The sequence below is a fragment of the Solanum dulcamara genome, chromosome 6, assembly GCF_947179165.1.
Source record: "Solanum dulcamara chromosome 6, daSolDulc1.2, whole genome shotgun sequence".
Taxonomy (NCBI): Eukaryota; Viridiplantae; Streptophyta; class Magnoliopsida; order Solanales; family Solanaceae; genus Solanum; species Solanum dulcamara.
This window is the reverse complement of record NC_077242.1, coordinates 2,884,886-2,898,361: the sequence shown is the minus strand read 5'-3', so window position 1 is coordinate 2,898,361 and position 13,476 is coordinate 2,884,886. Positions and strand designations below refer to the sequence as shown.

Below are 13,476 nucleotides of genomic sequence, written 5' to 3'. Positions count from 1 at the left end.
TTATTTGAAAAAATTATAAAAAATTCTACTTTTTCATAATCTCTGAAATATTACTGTACGTGATGTATCGATCTGATACATTATTTTATGTGATATATCAGGACGTCAGATACATCACTTTTTGCGATGTATCGATCGGATACATCATTTACGTGATGTATCAGGATGTCGGATACATCACTTTATGCGATGAATCGGTCAGATACATCACTTTATGTGATGTATCAGAAAATGATGTATCAAGACATACGTGATGTATTCGGATTCCACCAAAAAGAAGGGATTTCGAGTAATTTTTAAAAGAGTAGGAATAGAGTACAATTGAAAAAATTCACTATGAGATTTAGATAAAATTTAATTATTTTTTCGACAGAGGATAACTCATAATTATAATCTGTTTAGTCAAATCTTTAAAATTAGTTTAATTTTGTAATAAATAATTTATGTTTGATCAATAATTTTTAAAATTATTTTTGAGCAACAATTGTGTATGATCAAATTTTTTAAGCAGTTTTATTTTGACGCCTTGAAATTGTTTATCATTCAGATTATTACAAAGACTTAGGCCTCATTTATTTATACTTGCTAAAAAATTTAATCTTAATAATTTAAATTTCAGTCATTAAGTTTATTTAATTTTTAGATCTAAATCTTATTCATTAAATACGTTTATTTTTCTTATTTTACAACTAATTAATGAGTCTAAATAAATTTGAATGATTAACATCTATAATAAAATCTTAATATCATTACTATCACATTGCCTACCATCTACAACCACAATACACAGCCTAACCACAACTATTATTACTGTCAATCATAAAAATCAATCGTCATCATCATTATCCATCGTTTGCAATCATATCGAGCAATCATTATTATATCCACTAATTACTATCAATAATTATCATCATTATTTAACATATATATCACTAACCAACATCATTATATATCATCGCCATTAGCTATCAGCATCATTCCGCTACTAATTATCAGCTGCCACCATCAACAACGCTTAATTACTACTGTCAACCACTATACCATATGATACTACCACAACCACCAGCATAAGTCAACACAACCCCTAGTATTCATCACCAACAATTATCATATAAAAATTTTAAAATGTTTTATTAATATAATATTAAATTTTACATTTATTATTTTTTAAACAAAGAGTTTTTATATATTCAAATTTAAGAAAACCTACAGTCTTATTTATTTAGTATTCAAATGTGTATTCAGATTCAGATTCAGATTCATAATTCTAAATTTTAATGTACATCTTAATATTCACTTGTGTATTTAAACTTTAACGTTTTAATCTCAACAAAAATAAATTAAACCTTAATGATCTGTTTTACATGAAAATATAGAAGTAATCCCAAGTAGGTAAGTTAGGACTTAGGAGTCAACGAGCTTGATAGAAAATTGCTTCTTCTTGCTTTACAATCAATCCATCTGTTCTATATCTCGATAGAGAGAGATATATTGGAATTTATTTTTTGTTTTATTTTTCATCAGGCGTTCAATATTAACATGGCGATCCTATAAAATATAAATTTGTGTCGAAAAATTTTATATGTTTTAAAAAATGAGGAAAATAACTTTTCTAACTATTGGAAGTAAGAAAAATAAGTTTCACAAGTGATTATCTTCCTCTCCGCCCTCGAACACATTTCATATATATCTTCATCCCCACTTTTATAGCCTCCATCCCACCATCCATAATATTTGTGTAGATTATATACAAATGATAATATTTCTACTTAGGTATTGAACACAAAAAATCTATTTATTTTTCTTGTGAAAAATCTTTTACTTCATACCAAACACGCCTTAAAGGTAAAACATTGTCTAACAAAAATGATTATTTACCAAGGATTAGAAAATTTAAATCCAACATCCTTAATTAAGAAAACATATATTTATTTTGGATGGAGCTCATGAAGGTGTTAGATCGAAAATAATTAGGTGTCATGCGTAATCTAGCAAAGCAAACCTCAAAATACCATGAGTAAGAAGATAAATGAGAACTATACCAAAAGACACAAATATTTAACGTGGTTCGATCAATCGACTACCTCCACAAGACGAGATGGGCAATTCACTATATAAATATGAGAGTATAAAATATCGAGAGAAATAACCTCAACAATTCACGTATCACCTATGTCTCCCGAATTCCCCCCCCCCCCCACACACACACACAAAACTCTCAAAGCCCTTAGAACTACATTGTGAATGCTACCAAGTTAGAAGGAATGAACCTCTATTTATAAAGCCATAAATCTTTTTCTATAAAAAAAAGAATTAACAAAAAAAAAACCTCAATTATACTAGAAAAATCAAAACAAATAGCCAACGGAAAGGAAATATTAATGTATTATTGTTGGATTGGATAAGTTGGGCACTGAATTATGTTTCTGTTCTTACATCAGTAGTATGGCCCCATAAAGATTGTCATAACGTTCATATGTAGCAAACAGATCGCCACGTCCAAATGCCGTGTATAAACTTTAATTTTTATGTCGATGTAACTCTATTATTAATTCCAATCTTAACGACGTTTCAAGTATATGTGGTTGGTTGTCCATCCAGTGGCCAATTTGCATCTTTCCCATCATTTTTTTTTGGTTTCCCACACAAATTTCCTCAAATTGGGTGGCAAAATGGGGCCATTAAATACTCTATCTCGAATTATTGACGTCATATATTATATTAAAATAGATTCTGTAGAATACTAATTATGAGCCCGTTTGGATGGGCTTAAAAAAAGTAACTTTTATGTATGAAGTGCTTTTAGAACTTTAAAGTGCTGAAAGTTATTTTTATAAATAAGCAGTTGAGTGTTTGGATAAAAGTGCTTAAATGAAGAAAATTACGTGAATTTTAGGGTTAAAAGAATAAAAAGGGTAGTTTGGGAATTTAGTTAAAATATAAGGGATATAAAAGTAATTTCCATGGTCAAAGAAAATGACTTTAAGCACTTAGAAAAAAAAAAAGTTAGGAATCCTAACTTTTCATTTTTGACTGACTTTAAGAACTTTCTGGCTTAAAGTTAGCATTAGTCAAACACGTCCAAAAGCTGAAAATGGGCTTTAAGTTGGTCTTCAATCCAAACGGGCTCTATATTCCATTTTCATTACACTTAGCTACAAGTCATTTTTGTATTTTGTCATATATGTGCGTTTAGTTCCTTCGAGATTCATTATTACTCTTTTCAGCCTGTTCATAGCTTGATTGATTAGCTTGGATCATATAAGAATAATTAGAAAATTTCACATCTGGTGTTCACAAGAACAAATCTACATAATGATTAGTCATGAGTTTCGCAGATTTTATTTTTTTTTATCTCAATTTTTATATTCGTGTCAAAAGTTTCACTGGATATGTATAAATATTCTATCTTGAATTAGATAAATAATCGTGTCTTTGAATCTAAAATTCATATACTTAAGATTCAAGATTCACCTTTGGGGTGCAATAAATTCCTCGTTGAAAGATAAAACGTTCTCTATTAAAAATAACTCTCCATTGAAAGCTCGAAATAAAAATTTATGATAAAAAATAAAAAGTACACCACTTTATGTAATAAATAAATAAATTCAACCTTGTGTTGTGAGAAAAACAAATTTTTCAAAAATTTGAATATTATCAATTTTTTTTAAAAAAAATAACTTCACTGGTGACAAAAAATATTTTTTGTCCACATGCTTGGTTAAGATGTCTCGTTGCCGACAACATATATGGAAAATGATGTACTTCACTCGACGAATTATTTCTTTTTATATCCGGTGTTGGACTTTGAGAATTATAAAGTCGCTTTTGATAACCATACAACATTATATTTTAACTTCAAAATAAGACTTTTTTATATGAAGCTGAAATATCAGTGATGTTTCAAAGGGTATTGAATATTTCTCTCAGTTCTTATTTACTTATTTTATATATATTATTTGTCTATTTTGATAAATTAAAAAAAGATAAAAATTTTCGTCCTATTATACCCTCAATTTATTAATATTGACTTAATGTCTTTGAAAAATATAGTGAGTAAATATATTTAAAATTCTATCAATTAATAAGGGTAAAATGATATAACAATTATTATTTTCTTAATAGATATTGTCAAGTCAAAATTTAAGAAGTAAAAAAAAACGGAGAGTAGCTCATTGGAACCCAATACTTCTAGAAGTCGACTTATACCTTTTTTGAAAAAAGAAAACAAAAATCTAGAAGTGGCCAAGATATTCAAGTTTGGATTGCACAAATACAAGAAAAAAAAATATATGGGTGCTCCCAAAAAAAAATAAAAAATGGGAAGGTTGATTGAATGAGAAAGAACTTACTCGCTTCGTCCCTATTTACTTGTTGTAAATAATATATTTTCGAACGGAGAAAAAATAAATAATTAAGATCAAAAAAATTGAAGTAATAAAGTGTAATATTTAATTTCAAAATATAATGCGTATTACAATTTCTATGATAATCCCCTGATTCTTCAAAAAATATGAAATATGTTGAACTTGAATTTGATGTTGAGTCAAGGACTTGAATAGCTTGATCTAAAATCTTCGTCTTCAAATTTGGATTTAAATTATTCGTCACGAACACCTGTATGGTTATGAAAAATAATAAATATGAACAAGTTACTTGATCTTGAACACCTTCGTTCTTGAACTTGAACTTGAATTTGACTACTTGAACTTTGTAACTTTGTAGATAATTTGTTGTCTTTGATCCACAAGCTTTCTTCTTGCTTCTTGTTCTTTAAAAAGAATTTCTTTAAGAATAATGAGGACCCCTATTTATAGTTGTAGGGAGTGGTGTGCTTGTGTGATTTGATTGGTCGGTTTGAACTGATCAATCAGATGCCTTTGGTGAAAAGCTTCGATTTGATTGGTCATAACATGTTACATATACACGTGACATTATTCTATTGGCTCATTTAATTTGACTTGAATTACCACATAACTTTGACATGTGACATGATTTTAGTGACTTATTTAATTTGACTTGGATTGCCACCAAACTTTGGTACATGGCATAATTCTAGCGGCTTATTTAATTTGACTTGGATTGCCACGTAACTTTGACATGTGGCATGATTTTAGTGGCCTATTTAATTTGACTTGGATTGCCACCTAACTTTCGCGCGTGGCATATTTCTAGTAGCTTGTTTAATTTGACTTGACATGACACGTCACTTCACACGTGGCATCAAAATGGACCTCTAGGATGAGATGATATTGGGCTTAACAAAGTAGACTCATCTTTATAGCCCAAATCAATGGATTTGGATTTTTAATTAAATCCACATTTGTTGGACTTAAATAATTGACCCAATTTTATTAATCCATAATATTTATTTGGACTAATATATCTTGAATTTAATATAAATTGAATCATTTTATAAATTTATATTTAATAAATTTAAATGATTACACTTTTCAAATATCATTTAATTTAATTTCTCTTTTTACTTGTCAATTTTGACAAATTAAGAAAGAATAATTTTTTTCTTTCTATAATACCCTTAATTTATTAACATTGAGTTAATGTTTTAGAAAAATGTAGTGAGTAAATATTTTTAAAGCTTTAACAATTAATAGAAATAAAATGATAAACTAATATACCAATTATTATTTTATTAATAGGTGTGTCAAATCAAAATTTAATAAGTAAAAAGAAACTGTTATATCCCATATATTTTTTTTATTTTTTTTCACAATAGACATTTTTGGGATAACGGTAACAAGTCAAGGCCAAGGCTATGTTTGATTTTGTTGGATACATAATTCTTATGACTAAATTGGGATGTGGAAATATTGGAAAAGTTTAAAGGTAAAATTGAAATTTCACATGTGGAAATACTATAAAAGGTTAAGGACAAAATTGGAATTTCACATGTGGAAATACTATAAAAGGTTAAGGAAAAAATTGGAATTTCAACTTGGAAATATTAGAAAAGGTGAGGGGCAAAATGGTAATTTCACCTAGGGGGTTCCAACTTCTAGAATATTCAAGAGAATTGGAAGAAGATAGAAGGAGAAAAACAAAAGAAAGAAGAGAAAACATAGAGAGAAGATCGGACAAGCCTAGGGAAATTTTGGTCCTAGAAATCTTGTTCCAAAAATTATAATTTCTTGGTATTTCCATTAAATCAAAGGTCCCTTATAACATGGTAAATTTATTTTGGAAAATAGAAGGCTTGTTTGGTTGATTTGGAGCTTTGATTAAGTGAAGAAGTTAGTAGGAAAAGGTAAGAATTAATCCAATTTCATTATGTTATGAAGTTTGTTTATGTTGTAGTAAGTAGAGATGTGTAGAATCCATGGAAATATGGAAGTTATATGGTTGGATTTTGACATATGAATAAGTTGTGTAGGTAAGATTGTTGGCAAGAAGACTTGAATTTTTGTGTAGTATTTTAGTAGTAGTTATGGAGTAGTAGTTATGGTAAAAATTTTATGTTGGAATTGGAAGTTAAATGAATTTATTGAAGTTGGAAATATGGGTTAGGTGATGAAATGGAAAAAATTAAGTTTGTATAATTTGTTAGTTGTTGTTATGATTTTTGTGATATAAATGAAGTTTATATGGTGTAAGTTGGTATTAAAATGGTTTGTAGGAATTATGTCCTTAAAGGATGATTTTGTAATATTATGAAAATAAAGTTGTTAAAGTGTGTGATTATTGTTGTTGATTATGAAGTTGAAAGAAGAAAATGAATTATAATAGTTTTATTGCATTTATGGAATTTTTGGGTGAAATATGAAATTGATGAATATTGGATAGTTTACTTGGAATATTTTTCACTTATGTTGGAATGAGTTGAAACTAATTATGAACATGAAATATTCATATTTATTTGGAAATGCAAAGTTGGGTTGAAAGTTGTTGCACTATTTGGAAAAGAAACCAATTTATGTTATGATGCGTTTTAAATTGATTGTTGATGGTATTGGTGTTGTTGTTGGCTTGGTTGTTGACATTGTGGCCGAGTTGAAATCTCGGGATTGTTGTATATATAGGGGAGATGCTGCCGAAATTTTTGTAGACAAGTATTGATTAAGATTGGAGTCTTAAAGTCTTATGAATAGTAATTGGTAAATGTGACCAATTGTAGATTTTGAAGAAAACGGGAATTGAATTTGGACAAGTGTGAAAAGCCAATAAGGTATGTAAAATTTTATTTTTTCTTCTATCGGCATATCTTAGGTGTAATAGGTTTGGATACGAGCCTCGAGGATGACTTTACTCTTCGGAATCGATACCTAAATTTGATCATTTTCTATTCAGTAGAATTGAATTAAGTATTTATGAATATTTTTGAAAAATTGTCTAAACCTCTAGAATTTGCACAAATAGGACCCGACTATCTTGAAACTCTTATAAATAATGTTATGAATGTTAACACCTATAATTTCGATACGCCACCTCATTTGTCCGAGGTGGTCCCCACTATTTCGAATTTTTCTTTGTTATTCCGTTTGACTTATATTAGTTAGAATTTAAAGGAAACTCTTTGCTACTCTTCCAAATATCATATGACTAATTATTCCGTTAACTCCCATAATATATTTTGAAATACGAAAACAATTTCAGAAAATTATTTTGACATAGACTATCGGGACATTGATAAGACTTGCACTATTATTATTATTCAAGTATTTTTATATATGATTTGTTTTTGAAATTATGCAATCGAGTCTGTATAAATATTTTATATTTTAAATTGCATTTAGTCTCTCACTACTCTACTCGTGCATACTGTAACCACTCTTTCACTGAGCCTGGGTCAGGATATGTTATCAAGCGTATTTCTTTGCATTATTCGTCGTGCCCCGATGTGAGGGGGCAGGTACACCATGTACATGGGGTGGTGTATGTTATGCCACGAAGTTATGCTGTGCCATGTACACATATGATATGATATGATTTGATATGATTTGATATGATTTGATATGGCCATCTGATATGATGTGATCTGTTATGGAGACATATCCTACTCTGGTGTTATGATGTGCTGTGGCGCCAATGACGGGAGGGCGATCACGTTTTGTTCATCGAGTCCCACAAAATGGGGCCGAATATGGCATATGTATTTGCATATATGATTTGTGATTATGATAAGCATTTTGATATTCTAAACATTTAATCCGTTTTCTGCACCCACTATTCAGATTATGGTTTAATTATTACAGTCCATGCTTTACATATTCGGTACATTTTTCGTACTGACCCTCTTTCTTTGGGGGCTGCGTTACATGCCCGCAGGTACCGAAGTTCGATTTGCTGATCCACCTGTTTAGGACATTTGCTGCGTCGTTGACAGTGCTCCCTTGTTCGGAGCTTGTATTTTGGTACTGACTTTATCTCTGTATATTTGGATATGTTGGTCAGGGATACGACGGGGCCCTGTCCCGTCATATGACTATGCTATCATCTGTAGAGGTCTGTAGATAGAGTTATGTTGTGGGTTTTGTATATATGGTTTAAGTTTTGTGTGTTTTGTGACGGTCTATCAACCCTCGTTCCTATATCTACTTTTATGATATATTTAGCAATTTCTACTAATCACTACATATGTTTATTCGATTAAAAAGGCTAATTTGGGATTAGGGTACGTTTAGGTGCCCAACTAGGGCACCAATCGCGGCCTACGGGGTTGGGTCATGACAGAAACCGAGGAAGTTAAAAGGAAGAGAAGCTTCAATACGAGGTGTACAGGGAATAAGTGATCTTACTATAGAAAAATTATTTTGATAAACTATTTATTAATAGTAAATGAATGATGAATAAATTGAATAAGGTTGATTATTGTAATGACTCTCAAAGGTATTTTTGGAATTTTTGTAAAAATGACCATTTTATCTATCTTTTTAGTTGCCCCAAGTTATTTTCGATTGGTACCGGGTGTTGATTTTTAGAAAATTCTATGAAAAGTTAAGTCTTTGAAAATTTTGAGTTTTCATAAGTTTTAAGTATTAAAAAGTGGTATTTGGGGTCAATCGGAGCTACAGATCTCGGAATAGAATTCTGTTGATTCCAGCAGCTCCGAAATGTGAAATTGGGTTAGGAGACTTTACGGAATCAGTTTTGGAGTTGTAACGAAGTTTTGAGGCCTTAAGTTGAGAAATTGAGAAATTTTAAGCTAAGGTTTGACTTTGGTCAACTTTTGGAGTTTCGATGCTCAGAATGAAATTTTGAGGACTTCATTGGATTCGGGATATGGTTTTTGGTCTAGAAGAAGTGTTGGTTAAATTTTTAGAGGTCCGAGTTCGTTTTGGTATTTTGAAGGCCTAAGTGGGTTTAGTTGTGATTTTTTGAGTTTTGGTTCAACGAGATCTCAGATTCAAATTAGGCTGGTAGCACTGTTGGAATCACTATCGAGGCAATCGATACGAATTTGAGACCATTTGACGCTTTTGACTTTGAAAGTTAGCCTATGGTTGACTTTGGTCAATATTCTTGGAAAACGCTCTTGAATGAAAATTCTGACAGCGCGATTAGTTACGAAATGTCGATTTTGATCTAGAACGACCATTCGTTTGCTTTTCGAGGCTTCCACACTAATATCGAGGCCCGTTGTGGAATGTTACTTAAAATAATTTTTGGGTGTGGGTCCCATTTTTTGTTAAAATGATCTCGTATGGGAATTTTGAATGCGCCATTGAGCCCGTCCGAGATTTTTGGACTTTTCCAAAATATGTGTTGCAGAAAATCTGGTGCAAGCCCGTTTTTAGGTTTGGCTTCAATTTTAAAACCCATAACTTGAGTTATATAACTCCAAATTGGGTGATTCAAAAGGCACTAATGAGATTTTTCGTGGGGAACGCATTGGAGAGCTTGAAAACTGATTTGGAGCATTTCATTCAGGTAAAATTGTGATATTATTTGCAACAATGTCCATTTTCGGAATGTATTTTTGAAAAACTTTAACAAGTTATTTCTTGACCTATATAAATCCGATTTCGATGATCTAGAGGCTATCTTGCGTGGAATTTTGAGGAGAACATCGTGGAAGTTTTAAAATATGCTTTTGGAACGTCGTTCGAGGTAATAAATTGATTTTTAGCTGCAGATTTAGTATTTTTCGAAATCAAATTTTGTTGAATTTTGGAAGAGTGTATCTTGGTCAACAAACTCCGTTTTGAGTGATTCTTGAGGCTAGATTGTGAGATTTTCGCAAAAAAAGTCATGGTGTAATTTGTTTTGATTGGAAGATTTTTTTTTTGATAAATCAACACGTAAAGAGGCTGTCTTGTTTGTTTTCTTAGTTTGAAAAATGTGAGAATTGATTGTTTGATCGTCTTGCGTTATTTTTCCATCCTAAAATGTGTTATAAATCTGAAATTTGAGCTTGGGGTGACGTTTGGAACCTGTTTTGGGGGTCAAATTTGAAATTTCGTATGCGGATCCCACAATTCCCGTTTAGACCCCAAAATTGATCCGTATTCAAAAATTATAAAATTAGTGTCTAAACGACTGTATCGACATTGTGGTTCTGTTTTTCACAGCTTGACAGCGTTCTGAGGCCGTTCGAAAGGGTAAATCTCCAGCATAGTGATTTAAAGCTCGCATGTTTAGCCTACAGGTAGGCTACGATTATACATTTCTTTAGATTGAGATAGAATGTGTGAAAGCATGTTGAAATAGTTGGAATTTGGGTTAGGTAGTTTGATTGTATAATTTAGGTGTTAGAAATCATGCTTTAGGCTTGTTATCGGGTTTTTCGGATATTTAGAAGCATATGTATCTTGTCATTATTTGTTAGTATTATAAGGAGAGTTGTATGAGCATATTATTGATATTGTGGAGTATGTTGTCCTTAGTATATGTTGTAAAGTTTAATTGTATATCTCAAGTGTTAGAAATTATGCTTAGGCTTGTTATCGGTTTTTCGGATATTTAGAAACGTGTGTATCTTGTCGGTATTTGTTAGTATTATAAAGAGAGTTGAATGAGCATGTTGTTGATATTGTGGAGTATGTTGTACTTAGTATAGGATGTAAACTTGTTTTAGATGCCCCAGTGTTGCTCCGGTGGAGTTAGATCCTTGTAGAATGGTGTAGCGGGTTAGTGCCTGATAGTTTGGTCTTAGCTAGGCATTACCCTTGCTCTTAAAAATACTCTCATCCATAACTCGATATAATCATGACTTTGTGATGTGTCGGCAACACTAGATTTTGTGATCATTGACTTTGGCTTCGCTTCTAGTTTTGGCGGCATATCGGTTGACTCATTGGTGTTATTGTTTAGTTGGAAAAGAGAATATTCGGCACCATGGGATAAAATATCATCGAGCATCTGGGTACCCAGTTTTGACCTCCATTCTAAATTATCAAGGAGCATCCGAGTACCTAGTGCTGACCTCCGCCGGCTTGCTAGTATGAAGAGCATCCGGATATCCAGTCCCGGCCTCGATTATATCGATGTGTTACGGCGAGCATTCGGGTACCAGTCTAGGCTCGACCGCACCGATGTATTGCGATGAACATCTGGATACCCAGTCCCAGCCTCGATCGCACTTATGTATTATGACAAACATGTGGGTACCCAATTCCAGCCTTGGCCACTTTGAACATTCGGGTGAGCATCTGGGTCCCAGCCTTGACCCCTAAGTCACCCCTAGATCGATTGACTCTTGGAGATTATGGGTTTGAAAATGGTACAATACTTCGGCTCCTGACATCACAGATTCTTGGTTCCTAGCCTTGATAGTTGTAGTTATTCTGTGTCTTCGGCGGGCTTATGAAGGTTCATTCGGATTTTTATTTAACTTGCGCACGAGTGCCTTGGCTTGGCTTATGGGGGCTCAGTTGGGTATAGTTAATTGTAGTTCTCATATGTAGTACTCTTTTCCCTTTTTGATGCTTATGTTGACTCCTATTTAGGCTATTCCTCTTTTTCATATTGTTTTTACCTTTTCTGCTCATTCGATCTATGAGGCCTACTGGTTACCTGTTGTCTTGGTACTCATACTACACTCTGCATCTACTTTCGTGATGCAGGACTGAGCACCAGCTACTGCCGTGGATAGATCGAGCCTGTTGAAGTCAACTTTGAAGACTAGAGTGAGCACTTGACGTTTTTGGATCATTCTTGTCTCATTCAGTACGGATGACCCGTCTTTTGTCTTTTGAGACTAGCCAGTTGCTGTATATATGTCCGGTCCATTTTCGAGACTTGTACTCGTCTTTTATTTTGTAGCAGTTTTGTACTTGTGACTTTCAGATTTTGGGAGGGATCTTTAGTTGTTTATATCATGTTTTGGTTACTTCTGCTTATTCTTTTTGCCTATCTTTATAATTCGCCAATTTTATTTAGTTTCTGCCCTCAAACCCATTATTTGAAGTTATGGGTTGACGGATTAGCTTACCTACTGGTGGATTATAGTAGGTGCCATCATGATCTAAGAAATTGGGTCGTGACAATTATATAAAGAAAATAGAAATGATTAAACAAAACGAAATTAGAGTCCACATGGCGTCATTTACAAGGAACAACTACTACTTGCAAATTAGTTCTAGTGGATTCAACTAACGTGCTATTAATAGTATTAATTTCAGTGACACTTTGGGATCACCGCTTATTAAAAGAATTAAATATCATCTTCACGTAGGCTGTAGCCTCCCGTGAGTCATGTGACATGACTTTGCCTCCTACAATTTTCTAAGGGGTCGTTTGTGAAAGATTACATTAGGTAGTTTCAGAACTAAATTATAATATCATTTAATTTATTATTTAATTAATAAGTTTGAAATAATTTATTTTAAAATTAATAATTAGATCGGGATAAGTTATTCATCCTCTTGGATGGTATAGTAATTTCGAAATAACTTATCTTGAAATAAAATAGAGAAAATGACAAAAATATCCCTTAAAACCCTCTTTATACATCACTTTTCACATTTATGTATATTCACATTATTTTTAATATCATATACTAACATTCACAATCTTCACTGCTCATTATTTTTATGATAATTCTTTATATTTTTTATTAAAAAATTAGACTATACAAATATAATTATTTGACTAATTCTTATGTTTATTTATGTTTTGATTTCTCTACTACTAAATTACATATTTTTAAGTATATATTTTTTTAGTCACTTGAAAGATTGTATTTTATATATCAACTAAAATGCAAACTTTAGTATTTTACAATTTAAAAGTAATATGTGCTTAAATGAAGTAATATAAATAATAATCCCTTTTTACTTTAACACATTTAAGATGAAAGTTCTACTTTTAAGCTAAATATGATGAAGATTTTATTTTTAAATACATATGATACTATCATGGAAATGCACACACAAAAATATTTAAGCTAAATAATAAGTATGAAGGTTTTATTTTTAAGAATGAATAACTAAAGCTTGTAAAGAAAATATAAAAGACTAAATACAGTGAAGGGTATTTTTGTAAACGAATAACTTGTTCTTAAAATTTATGCAAGCAATC

The 13,476-nt window shown here is 31.5% G+C and overlaps 2 long non-coding RNA genes across 2 annotated transcripts; both read left to right on the top strand.

Moving 5' to 3' along the window:
* The first annotated feature begins 6,046 nt into the window (after window positions 1-6,046).
* On the top strand, window positions 6,047-8,691 carry LOC129892368 (uncharacterized). The gene is made up of 3 exons (XR_008767309.1): window positions 6,047-6,265; window positions 7,133-7,183; window positions 8,284-8,691. It is a non-coding gene; the product is annotated as an uncharacterized LOC129892368 (long non-coding RNA).
* Window positions 8,692-8,777: 86 nt separating this feature from the next.
* Window positions 8,778-12,263, top strand: LOC129892369 (uncharacterized). The gene is made up of 4 exons (XR_008767310.1): window positions 8,778-9,885; window positions 9,993-10,065; window positions 10,527-10,603; window positions 12,021-12,263. It is a non-coding gene; the product is annotated as an uncharacterized LOC129892369 (long non-coding RNA).
* The last annotated feature ends 1,213 nt before the right edge of the window (window positions 12,264-13,476 follow it).